We start from the raw sequence: 12,970 nt of genomic DNA, 5'->3' as shown, positions 1-12,970 counted from the left end.
CCAGATGTTGTGCATGACTTCAGAGGATTTATGACCAAGTCAATCAAGGAAATCATGAGAGAGATTGTGGATATGGAAAAAAAAAAAAAGTGGAAGGTGAAGGGCTTTGAGATATGTATGGATCTTGGAGAAACTAAAGATCTGATAGACACCATACCAGAGGAATTAACAGAAGACAACTTGATGAAGATGAGTACCTTTGTAGCAGTGCCGGTCAGATGAGGACAAAGACGTAGAAGAAGCAATGCAGAGAGCAAGTTGACATTACACAATCCGGCAGAAGAGGTCCAGTCATCCAAAACTGCTTTGGACTTCTGTTACAGCATAGACTCTTCTACGATAGGGGCACTGAAATTAAAGCAAATAGCAGAAGAAAGGTTGATGTTGTGTAGAAAATTTTTTTTTTACAGAAATGAAAAAGCAAAAAAAAAAAAAAAATCAGACATTACAGTGTATTTCCATGGCGTCACACCAGGTCGGCCGGCCTTTCTCGCCTCCCCTTCCACCTCCTCTATCTCTTCCACATCTGCCAGCCCTAGGACAGCAAGACCAACCGTCCCTCTTCATCCTCCTTTTCAGCCTACACAGATAAGGATCACAAGGATGAAAATGTTTTGATGATCCACTTCTACTTAATGAACAGCAAGTAATCATCATGCCACACGGTTAATAAGCCTGTTGTGTATGTGTGTGACTCTATTTGTTGAAAATCTAGTAACTATATGACAAGAATCGTATGAGACATTTCTATGTCACCATCATCATCATAGTCATCCTGTAGATCATTGTGTATGTAAGGTGAGTGATATTTAATATAAAATTAATAATGTGTTGTCTTACTGTCCTATAGCATTGCTTTCAAAGAGTTCTATTACCAGACAGTATGCCTCTCTCTCTGGTAAATGGAGTAACTGTGTGTTCACCAGTCAACACAGGAAAGTGGTTTAAAAAATATAACAATGTTTCCAATACTGTATTATGAATGACTGTATACTGAATGCCATAAAAATTTATGACCACTCATTCGTGTATAGGCTAGGCTACCATGAAACAAAGGTATTGATTACACTAGGCTACCATAAAGCAATCATATACCTGCTTCTTCATTATCAGCACATGACCTGTTATACCGGTAAATAAATATGAATTTCTTTTTCACGTTACCTTTTCGTTTTTGATATCTGATGTTAGTGATACTATAACATCTACAGTGTTTTGTACCATATAAGACAATATTGATGTAGGCACTGAGGGTTCATCTTATAAAGAGAACTTATAGTGAGTATAGTATAAGTACAGTATAGGTAAGTATAGTATAGAACTGTCTTAAGTGTATTCTCGATTCTGATTTTCCTGACCGTATTTCCTGTCCTCTAGCTTACTTATTGTAAGAATACAGTATATAATACATATGTATGCTATTAACAGGTAAGTTTTGGGATGGTCAAAAGTTACACAAGGGTTTTCAACTGTGTGGAAATCAGCATCCCAGTGCCTGCATTGTTCAAAGGTCGCCTGTAGTTGGGTAGAACATTGCAACAGGCCGTGATACAAGGATTGGAAGAATCCAGGGCAAAGGGACCCATCAATACAAATTTTGTCACAGAAGACAGCCTCTAGTTATAGAGGCTAAATAGCAAGTAATAAAATCCTTATGCACCCCATCTAAATTTCCAGACTTATTTCTTAGCATCCCACCTTTCTTATGCAGCTGTCTACTGCTGATTTGTAATATTTCATATATCCTTGCTGTGCTCCATCACCAAGTAAGCAATACGGATTTGTTCGACAGCTTTTCTCCCCCTCCTTCATTTCTCTTACCCAATGCATAGGTATTTCTTTAGCATCATCCCCCCATATGGGCTTGCTGCCAACTTCATCCCTTTGCTTGCTTCCACTACTTTATCACTGTATATCTCCTAATGAAGTATTATTGCTCTTGAAACTTTTCATCAAATGTTCTTACTATGCCACAGTTTCAGGATATTCTATTTTAGTCCCCTTTGTAGAGAGTGAAGGGAAACAAAGTGACCAAATTCACTGTCTGCCACTAGAGGGGCTGGGAATTGGCCCACCACATTCTCCTTAATTTCAGTCTGATGCCCAGGGACTAGACCTTTTCCAGACCACACATACCAGTGTTGAACTTGCCCTACTTGAGCTATCTAACTACTGAGAGAGCCCTGGATCTCTACTCCCTAAATTTTGGACTTGAGGGGTCTTGCAGAAATCTGCAGTACAGCACTTAGGGATGAAGCTCACTAAGAGAAGCTAAACCCTTATCTCTCAAGGAGGAAGTTTAGGAAGAGCTGGGAGATAAATAAGTAACTCCCGCATCTCAGGGATGTAAGCAATCTAACATGCAAAGAACATCTTTGTTTCATGTTGCTTCATCTCCTTGGCAGTTCACTGGAATATAACTAAGAGAAGCAGCAAGTATGTTAATCAATGATAGTTTCCAGAAATTGAACTTAGAGGTCACTTGAGCTTCTGCACAAGTGGAAGTGAAACTGAATAATGTTTTATGGGAAAATACTTTTCTAATGCCTGTCTTGGTACTGTTTCAGATTAGTCCGTTCATTGAATTGCCACTTTGCATAGGAATCTTCATTGATATGTAATAATAATTTATAAATTGTGTATCATATTAATTATATATCTTGTATCAATAGTGATTTATAAAACCAGATTCTATTCTATAGGAAATAAAATGTTTTAGAAATGGGATAAATAGGATTTATTTGAAATAATTTCTAAATATTTTCTAAATAATCATAAAACCGATCACTTTCTCTCAATATATCACTCTTTCTGTATATATACCTTTAGAATGTGGCATTTTCTATTCTGACTTAAGGGTAATTTTGTTAGAGCAAATCAAGAGAAGGAACAATTTTAAAGATAGAATCAAGAGTCAGTTTAGCTTGTTTTATTTTTATGACTTTACTCTTATTTCTATTGTTTTTAAATTATTTTAGTGAATGAATATTTACAAATATGGTTTCTGTCTTGATGAAATTTTAAGTAAAGGTGATAATTTATATTACTTTTCCATATATTTTTCTGGGGCAAGAAGGGTTTGTTTTTCAGATGATTACTTTTAGGGGCTATTTGTAGAGACCAGCCACGCTAGTAGTGGGTTTTTCAGGGAGTTCCAGGATAACTAGAAAGAGAGGGATCTGGGTCAAGATCATGACTCTTTTTCCAGATCTGTAGCCCAGGTTTGGAGACAGGTAGGGAAGATGGAATACCCGTGGGCTACTGCGAGGGTTGTTATTTTGGGGCCCCTATGATTCCTGGACGGTATCTGCTCCTTCTTCAGCTTGATCATTTCCCCTGTCTCTTCCTCCCACTAATTGCACTTTACGTACAGTCTGTCTTTTCTTTCTACAGACTCTTCTCACTGATCCATTCACTTTCCTCATTTCAGTTATTACTTAAATGGGAAGGACACATAAATTACTAACCCTGAACTCCCCCCTGGTCTTGGTCACTCTGCTAGTGCTTTTTCCAGTAGGTTTCAGTCTAGGGCTATTGATCATCTACTTGGCAAGCAGTTTAAACTCTAATTATGTTGTCACCGTGTACTTTTTTCTATCGTGGTTATGATTTTATTCACACAAGTATTTACACTATATAGTGGCAGAAAAAGAGTGCACTTTGAAGTCACAATTTATCATCTGGGAAAATTTGGTAAATTGTTTAACTAGGTCAATTTTGGTCTACTCACACTGAAGTGGAGTAAATGGCAGCCCTGCATTCGAAATACATGTGAGTATTAAATGAGAAAATGCAGATAAAGAACCTCTCCCAGTGCCTGACACAATTGTTATTTAAAAGAAACAGCATTAATAGTTTCATTTCTTCTCACCAATATACAGTAAGCTATTCTATTGGCTGCAAGAGCCTTGAAAGGCTAGGGTACAGACCGGATTTTATTACATAGGTAATTGGGAGCTATAAAAGTTTTTGAACCATGTAATAACCAAGGTTTCATGTTTTAGGAAGATAGTCCTAGGAATAGTTTTCAAGGAGACCAATTAAGAGACTCTTCACAGATCTAATAAGGACTAGACGGTGGTGATGAAAATAGAAAGTAAAGGTACCAGAGAAATCTGAGACTATTATATTGGACTTTTTGTAATTTGTGTATTTTGTTTGTTGTTTGTGTATTTCATGATTTTGTCCTATTGTATATTCAGAGCATTTTATTACAACGAGAACTTTGCACTCAGCCTAAGAACTGTTTTATATTTTTCTGAGGACCTATATGTGTTAACCTTCAGATTTTCTCATTGATATTACACTTTTTGAAATGAATGTATATTGTTTCCAGAATTCACAGGAACAAATAATATCTCCCTACATAGAAGGTCTAAGGTCAGACTTGATTCCAGCAGGATATAGAATACCTAATTAATTTTTTCCTGGTAAAGGAAGTTGAATATTTTAGGTTATTGAAATAATCTTTACACATTATTTTATTTTTATTTATTTTTTGAGAGAGATAACACATGTGAGCCAGAGTACGGGGGCAGGGGGTGGGTGGGTGGGGTGGTGGGAGGGAAAAAGAGAATCTTAAGCAGGCTCCATGCCCAGTGCAGCCCAACGCAGGGCTGCATCTTAGGACCCTGAGATCATGACCTGAGCCAGATTGAGTTGGATGCTTCACAGACTGAGCCACCCAAGCACCCCACTGAAATAATCTTTAGATACAGAAGATGAAGAGCTCGTGTAGAGAGCAACTTTAAAGCAGCTATCATGAAATCAAGAATAGAAGCCTATGACAACCTTACCTAAATAGTTTGTGAAATGAAATAGTAAATCCTTATTTTGTTATCATATATGTTTACCATTTGGTATCCACTGTTGATCATGCTGTTCATTCTGAATGGAGTTCCTTCATTTTGTCTTTGTGTTTTGTTTTATTTTTAAATTTCTTAGTATCCTGTCCATTTTTCAAAACTAATTCAAGCTCACCTTCTTTACCAGGGTAACAATTCACGAAACATAACTAAGTTCAGTAACTTATTTTTACTGTCACACAGATTCACATTGTATAATAAATTATTTTGATTTAATATTAATTTATATGGGTATATTTTATATGCCTCACCAGCTAGCAGCTCCTCAGGGTAGAGACTTTGTCCACATCTTTGTGGACAAGCAAAGCTTGATAACTTAGCAATCAATCTTTGTTGATTTGTCACTGCAAATGAAAAAAAAATCAAAGTAGAATCATGAGAGGCCAAAATAAGATCCCAAGTCATAGGTTGCATCAGCAAAATAGTATTTTGTTTCAATAATGGAATTCCATACTTTAGCTCTTCTTTTCCTGTTTTAGTTAGAAAGTCAAGAAGTCTTAGGTAGATTGTCCTTCTTTCAATCAAATAATCTAAAATAAGTCTCACAAAATAGCAGTAGTTACTTAATTTAAAAAATGTCAGGTGCTAGGATGAGGTTTTTATAGCCTTACATACTATTAAGTTAATAAACTAGGAAAATATGCTGCCTTACTATCAGTTCATTCTGGCTTTAGATTACCTGCATTCAGAATAACAGTTAACAATAAAAAATAATATGTGAAGTAACAGAGAGCCTGCTAGTGTTCAGAAAATAGTATTCCTAAAATTCTGTATTACAGTCTAAATATATAGAATATATAGAATCTACATATCCAGTACAGAAGTTTTCAGTTTCTCCAACATGATATATTTTGTTAAAACTTATTTAACCAAACTAGTATCGTTTTAATTCCAGCCTTGGAAATAATCAGGTAAACCAGATAAATGGCCAGATAAATGGTTAATCTCAGAATGTTTACTTGGAAATCTATTAAAAATAAATAAATTTTTTTTGTCTCATTGAGTCATGATATTTCAGAACTTAAAAAAATTTAAACAAAACCTGAGAGGGCTCCTGGGTGTCTCAGTCAGTCAAACATCTACCTTTGGCTCAGAGGGTGACCCAGAGTCCTGGGACCAGCCCTGTATCCGGCTCCCTGTCAGCGGGATACCCCACCCTCTGCCCTTCCCCAGCTCATGTGCATGCATGCACTTTCTCTCTCTCAAGCAAATAAAATCTTAAAAAATAAACTGAGAGAATGTCTACTGCAGTTTCTTAATTTTAGAGAGAAGATTGAGGATGAAATCACGTGAGTTCCCTCTCCCCTTCCTCTTTACTTGCTGTTCTTCCTTCCTGTTCTCACTCCTTTCTTTTCTTCTTTAAACATAAAGGAACAACGTCGGTATTCTAAGATCAGTGTTGAATGTTTGGGGAAGAACAGCCCTCAGCTTGAGAAATTCATATTCCATGTCTGTAGAGTAGTCGTGTGTTTGGAGGCATACAACTGTGTAGTTACAAAGCCGAGATTATAATTGAAGTCTCTTCACTCCTATCAGAGAAAGCATCCTCCTTCTTACACGTGTTGACAGATAATGGAGAAAGGACATACCACGTGTTCTACCAGAATTGTTGATAAATAGACCTGAGCGATGATTAGTAGCCACATAATCATGACCATTTCCAAAGGAACAATTTATTTTTTGTCTGGTAACCAAAGATTCTTATTCTGCTTATGATCTCCAAAGCAAGGGAGCTGCCGTGGATCTAGTCTCTACCTAGCTACTTTTCATTATTAAAAAATAAAGGAGTATAGTACATGTATAGTATACATACATATGTGTATATGGTGTCTAACTGTACTCATCCTCCACCCCAAAATGCTACGTAATGGATAGATTATGTGGGCAGACATACATCCTTTTCCACATGTATTAAGGAAGAAGCTCTGGTATGCAATACTGTCAAACTATCCAACTATAGTGTAGACTTTAATCCAGAATAAATAAATCAAAAACATTCATATTAACACTATGCAGTACAGTGATGGGTTTGTTGTTAATGGCTCTTTATTTGTGGGAGGTATAGACATCTGAAGTGTTGTCACTGTCCATTTATCATCTTTGTGTGAACAAAGATAACATTTTTAACAATACCATACTTTCTTGATGTGGTCACCTTTAATAATAGAAACCAAAAGCAACATTTCCCAATGTATTCATCATAATTCTACCAGGAAGCAGATGTGCAGTCTTATTTTTCTCTTAATCATGTATTTATTTATTGCATTACATCTTTCAGTTGTGGATATTTTCCTGTAGAGGGAAATTCCAACCTTCCTGGAATAATAATTCCCCAAGTTTTATATGTTTTTTTTAAGCCGATGAAGTGAATAGATGTGAAAATACATTCTCCCTTCTTATATGTATTGGTCTTTTGATTGTACCTCTATGTAGGTAGAGCTTGATTGCTTATAACTCTTCCTGAGGATATTTCTGTGATGGCATAAAAACAAACCTAGGGAATTTTTAGGGGAAACAATCATATCCCTACTAAAATATAAACAAATGGATCTCCAACAATAGTATCAGCTTCATAGAAAAGTTTACTACTGGGGCCTGGCTGGCCCAGTCTGTTAGGCACGTGCCTTTGGCTCAGGTCGTGGTCCTGGGGTCCTGGGATCCAGCCCCACCTAGGGCTCCCTGCTCAGCCAGGAGCCTGCTCCTCCCTCTCCCTCTACTGCTCCCCCACTCATGCTTACTCTTCTGTGTATGCACTTTCTATAATAAATAAAATCTTTAAAAAAGTCTGCTATCATCTAAATGTGAAAACTTAACAATAATTGAAACTCTTATTATTCTAGCTCTTTCATTTCTTTTCTTCACGTCTACTGAAATTTTTTGTGTGTCCTTTAGAGCATCTCTACCTTTGACCATCCTCCATATTTCCAGAGACTCTTGGTCCCATTTGTCCGTGTATCCAGCCTAGATCTCTACATCAGGCATTTTAAACAAAACAAAATCAGCCTATTGTAACATCTCTTATGCTGCTGCTTTGATGTAGTTGATGTAGTTTCCTGCACAGGGACACAGAATCTGGTCAGTGCTCCATGATCTCCACAGTGGTTTATACCTGCCTGTATCAGGTGAGGGGCAGCAGGGAACTGCCTACGTGACTGTCTGCCCGGGTCTCAGAGAAGCATTGACTAGGGGCCTGTGGGCGATGGGAGACTGAGCTCAGCAGGCCTGGCTCTCTAGTCACCATCATTACTGTTTTCAACATGTGCTGTTTTCGGTACTGACCGATGCCAGGAATAATTGGCTTTTACCACATGCATAAAGCTGTTGCCGTTTATGTGTGTCCTGTTCTTACTGTTTCTCTTACCCACTGAGGTCTCGCTCTCCAACATACTTCTGGTTCACCAGCCACCCTCGGTAGATACTTCTCTCGGGCCAATTCATATGTGTTGATTTCAGGACATTTTCTCATCCAACTTTTGAAAATTTGGTGATTTCTACTCAACGTTCACAGCACCTGTGCACCATTATTCAAACAATGGTATAATCAGTTGCTTTGGTCATAATCTGTTATATCCTCTTGTATAAAACCTCATTCTCCTGTTTTCTTATCTACAGATCATTCTGGCCTTCTACATATTTAATGCAAATGTGTAAAATTAACCAGGGGTTTTTAACATTTTGTGTTCTTTACTGAACTTCTTAACCTCTTTTCTTTATTTCTATTACCACCATCCAATGAATAGCCTGAATTTTGCACAATAATCATTTCTAATCCAATGCAGAACATATGTTTTGGGCTTAGTCGACGTGGGTTCCTGTTCTGACTCTGCCACTTTATTGGCTTATAGCTTTTGGATGCCTTATTATATCTCTCTTAGTGTCCACATCTATAAAATGGGATAATAAGAATATTTAATAGATTACTGTGGGGATTAAATAAACCAGTGAGCTAGCTCACAGTGTAGGATAGTGTCTGTTCCCTGCGTAAATGTTAGCTGCTATTATTATCACTTTCCTCTGCTCTCTGTTTCCACTTAGTTCATCAAGTTTTCTTAAAATTTCCCTCCTTTCCATTCTCACTGCCAACACCATGATTCAAACCTTCATGATCTTTTGCCTGAATTATTTTAATAGTCTCCTAACTCATATTCCTTTTCTCATTTAATCATAAGCCCTAACAAATTTAGGATGTTGCATTCCAAACCTTTATCTAGGTTAGGAACAATATATTTGACAGGATCAAGGGCTTATAGAAAAATATAAAATTTAAGCAAAACTAAAACATTAAGTATTATATGTATATATATATAGGTGTGTGTGTGTGTGTGTGTATGGGTATGTGTGTGTGTAGGTGTATGCAATGTTGTATTAGATAAAAGTAAAAGCATCCTCATTCTAACCAATTTAGATACTCATGGTTATTAAATCTGTTTGGTGCTATTTTCTTGGCACCTTTTCCTGTTGATTAAAAATTCCTGAAGCAAATATGCTTGGGTATGTATTTATATAATTTTATGTTATGGAAAACATAAGAACTTGTGAACCAGTTTGTATCATTTTTTTTAAGAACTTGTGAACCAGTTTGTATTTTTCCTTGATGTATATCCATATATCTCTATATATCTCTATTTTTTTTCTACCACATATTCTCTTCATGATTTGCAATTCCTACACACATTTGTTCCTATTTTATATGAGAGGGATCAGGAACAGTTAAGCCTCTTCCTTTGTCAAAAGAAAATGACCTGAAGTGGACTTAAAATGTTGTGAGTTTTTAGATGTTGATGTACATATGCATCAGGTTACTGAAAATCCACAAGTAATGAAACCATTCTGGGTAAGACATGATTTTCTCCTGCCAGTGTGATCCCCTCATTATCAACCATGCTCAGATGCCACTGCTGTCATCCCATTCTTGCCCTGAGTGATAGCAGAATCCAGTCTAAATGCTTTCGGCTGTAATCTCATGCTGATCTTAGCCACATAAAACTATGATATAACCTCTCTATGTCATATCTTATGTGTCTCTTGAAATTTTACTCTAAAATTCCAGCTTAAATGACATCCCTACTATGAAATTTTTATTGATTCCGCTCCATTTCCCTCCCATCTCAATCAAGATATGATTTTTAACTATTTCACTTATACTTTATTTCTTTTATAGCACTTACATTTTGCTTAAAATGCAGCTGTTTGTATACATTTTTAAATTACATTGTTATCTTCTTGAGTAAAGGACTAGATTTTATTGGCCTGCTATAAAAGAAATACAATAGGGTTGAATGTTATATAGTTTCTATATTCTAAAGTAGTATATAAAATGTATTATACAGAGTTTATGTGCCACATCAGGGGCTGACATTCAGTCTCTCAACAGCATGAAACACTGAAAGTTTCCCTCTGCATTGGATCAAGTCACTGTTTTTTCACTTCAGAACAGATGAAGTAATTGGCTAATATTTAGAGGCTGTGTGTTGAATGAAAAAAAAATCCATGGATCTTTAAACATGAAAATCAAATACAGCTTGGCTAGATGCTCAGACTATGAGAAATGAAAATGACTAAGGGCATTTTATTTTTTTTTCTTGAATTTATCTTTTAAAAGCTAAATGGCTCAAAAAGTCTATATTCTTGGTTTTCATGAAATATGGTTGCCCATATTCATAAGGGTTTAGATAGATGGATAGATAGATGATAGATAGATAGATAGATAGATAGATAGATAGATAGATAGAGGTTAGGGTAAAAATATACTAGTTTTGGTTATATTAAACTTGAACATTTCTGTCAAAGGAGATATGGAGTGAAAACACAGCCTAGGAATTGGAGAAAATAATTACAAATCACATATCTGAAAAGGGTTAATATTCAGAATATATAAAGGACTTCTATAACTCAATAACAACCATAGACAATATAACCTGATTGAAAGAAAGGGCAAAAAGCTCGAATAGACATTCTCTTATCTCCACAGAAAAGAAATGGTTAACAAGCACATGTAAAGATGCTTAACATCACTGATCATTAGAGAAATTCTAATCAAAACTTCAATAAGATGTCACTTCACACACTTATTAGGATGGCTGCAATCCAAACAACAACAATAAAAATAGCAAGTGTTGGTGAGGATGTGGAGAAACTGGAACCTTTTGCATTGTTGATAGAAATGTAAAATGATTCATGAAGCATCTTAGGATAACCGTATGGAGTTTCCATAAAAAAATTTTAAAATATAATTACAACATAATCCAGCAATCCCACTTCTGGGTATATGTCCAGAAGACTTGAAAACAGGATATCAAAGAGATATTTGCACGTCCATGTTCATTGCAGCATTATTCATAATAGTCAAGAGGTGGAAACAACCCAATTGTCCATCAATGAATAAATGGCCAAACCAAATGTGGTATCATGTATATATAGTGAAAAACTATTCAGCCTTTATAAATAGGGACATCCTGCTACATACTATAACATGGATAAAGCTTGAGGACATTATGCTAAAGTAAAATAATGTAGTCACAAAAAGATAAATTTTGTATGGTTCCACTTCAATAAGGTATCTGAAGTAATCAAACTGAAAGAAATACAAAGTGAAATGATGGTTTCCAGGACTTGGAAGAGGGTTTAAATGGGGACTTGTTCAATGGGTATATAGAGTTTCAGTTGGATAGGATGAAAAATTTCTGGAGCTTCTTGCACAACAAGTGAATATGCATTTGATACTGAATTATATACCTAAAAATGGCTAAGATGTAAATTTCACATTACATTTGTTTTACCAAAATTAAAAATTATTTTTTTAATTATTTTTTTAAATACTGGTTTAAATAACTACTTAAAATCTAAGATAATTGGCATTATGTGATGTAGTGGCTCAGTTCAAGTTATCATTCAAAAAAATCTTTGATATAGAAACATTATTAATGGAGCAGACTTCTCCTTGGATAGACCTGTACTGGTAATCCATACTGTACTACTGAAAGACTACATGACCTAAAGGAAGTACTAGTTTAACTGCTCTGAGTATCAATTTTATCACAATCTATTTTGGGTTAAAAAAATGTCTGTAGTAGGGATCCCTGGGTGGCGCAGCGGTTTGGCGCCTGCCTTTGGCCCAGGGCGCGATCCTGGAGACCCGGGATCGAATCCCACATCAGGCTCCCGGTGCATGGAGCCTGCTTCTCCCTCCGCCTGTGTCTCTGCCTCTCTCTCTCTCTCTCTGTGACTATCATAAATAAATAAAAAATTAAAAAAAAAAAAATGTCTGTAGGAGCTTGAAATGAAATATGTTGGGTTTAGCACATAATGAGCATTTTACAAAGTTGGTTATTATTGTTATTGATCCATTTTAAAAATAAATATTAAAAAAATAAATAAATATTAAGACTTCTTTGTTGGAACAGGCATCTATGACTTAATTCAATTTATATTTGGAAGATAGGAATTACTTTTCGTTAGTATTTTTGAAAGGGCATTCCAACACGAAATGCTTGATTATTTACTTGAATCAGAATTGAAACACTTGGCTAGTTGAAGACCATTCTGAGAATGAGGAGAAGGGCACCTCTGGATGATTGAAGCTGGATTTCTGAATTGATTCTTTCAGAAATAAGGGGCTGCTTTGTCCATTTTCCATGAATTCACATTTTTCATAGTAAGTTGCCTTGGATCAGATAAATTGTAAGTAACATCTCTCATTTTTTCTTATTACGTTAAAAAAGAGCAGGCTTAATCTTTCTCAGTCTCTTTGTATCCTTTCTGTTGGAATCTTTCTTATTTACCATTTAGATTTTCAGTCTTTATAGCCTTTATTGTTGTTGTTTTTTTAAAATTCCATTTCTTACTTTTCAACTATTACAAATACTCATGATTTTTTAAAATTTAGTTTTATTTTACTGTTTGCTCTCTCATGAGCACTGTGCTCTTCACAAGAATTGTCTTACTGAGTTATTACTCTACTACGTGGTGAGTGATACTATTTTCTACTTTTCACAGGTGAGGGGAAGTGAGGCACAGAGTTTAAATAACTTGTAGTTCCCTCCGACTAACAGGTGAAGACGGGATATGGACCCAGGCAGTTTATTTCCTGAGTTGAGGCTCTCAAA

General features: G+C 35.8%; 1 protein-coding gene across 2 annotated transcripts in view; it reads left to right on the top strand.

Annotated features, from left to right (window-relative positions):
• Positions 1 to 12,970, top strand: part of SEMA3D (semaphorin 3D) — a 204,377-nt gene that overhangs the window by 15,768 nt on the left and 175,639 nt on the right. The window contains exon 1 of one of the 2 annotated variants that reach the window (XM_041723208.1): positions 732 to 798. The exons of the other annotated variant lie outside the window; for it this stretch is intronic. The gene's annotated coding sequence lies outside the window, so the exon portion shown is untranslated. Of the gene's footprint in view, positions 1 to 731; positions 799 to 12,970 lie in introns of those variants that run through there. 2 annotated transcript variants of the gene reach the window in all.

Source organism: Vulpes lagopus, chromosome 11 (genome assembly GCF_018345385.1).
Source record: "Vulpes lagopus strain Blue_001 chromosome 11, ASM1834538v1, whole genome shotgun sequence".
Lineage (NCBI taxonomy): Eukaryota > Metazoa > Chordata > Mammalia > Carnivora > Canidae > Vulpes > Vulpes lagopus.
The sequence above is the reverse complement of the archived record's forward strand: the minus strand, read 5'-3'. Positions and strand labels throughout refer to the sequence as shown.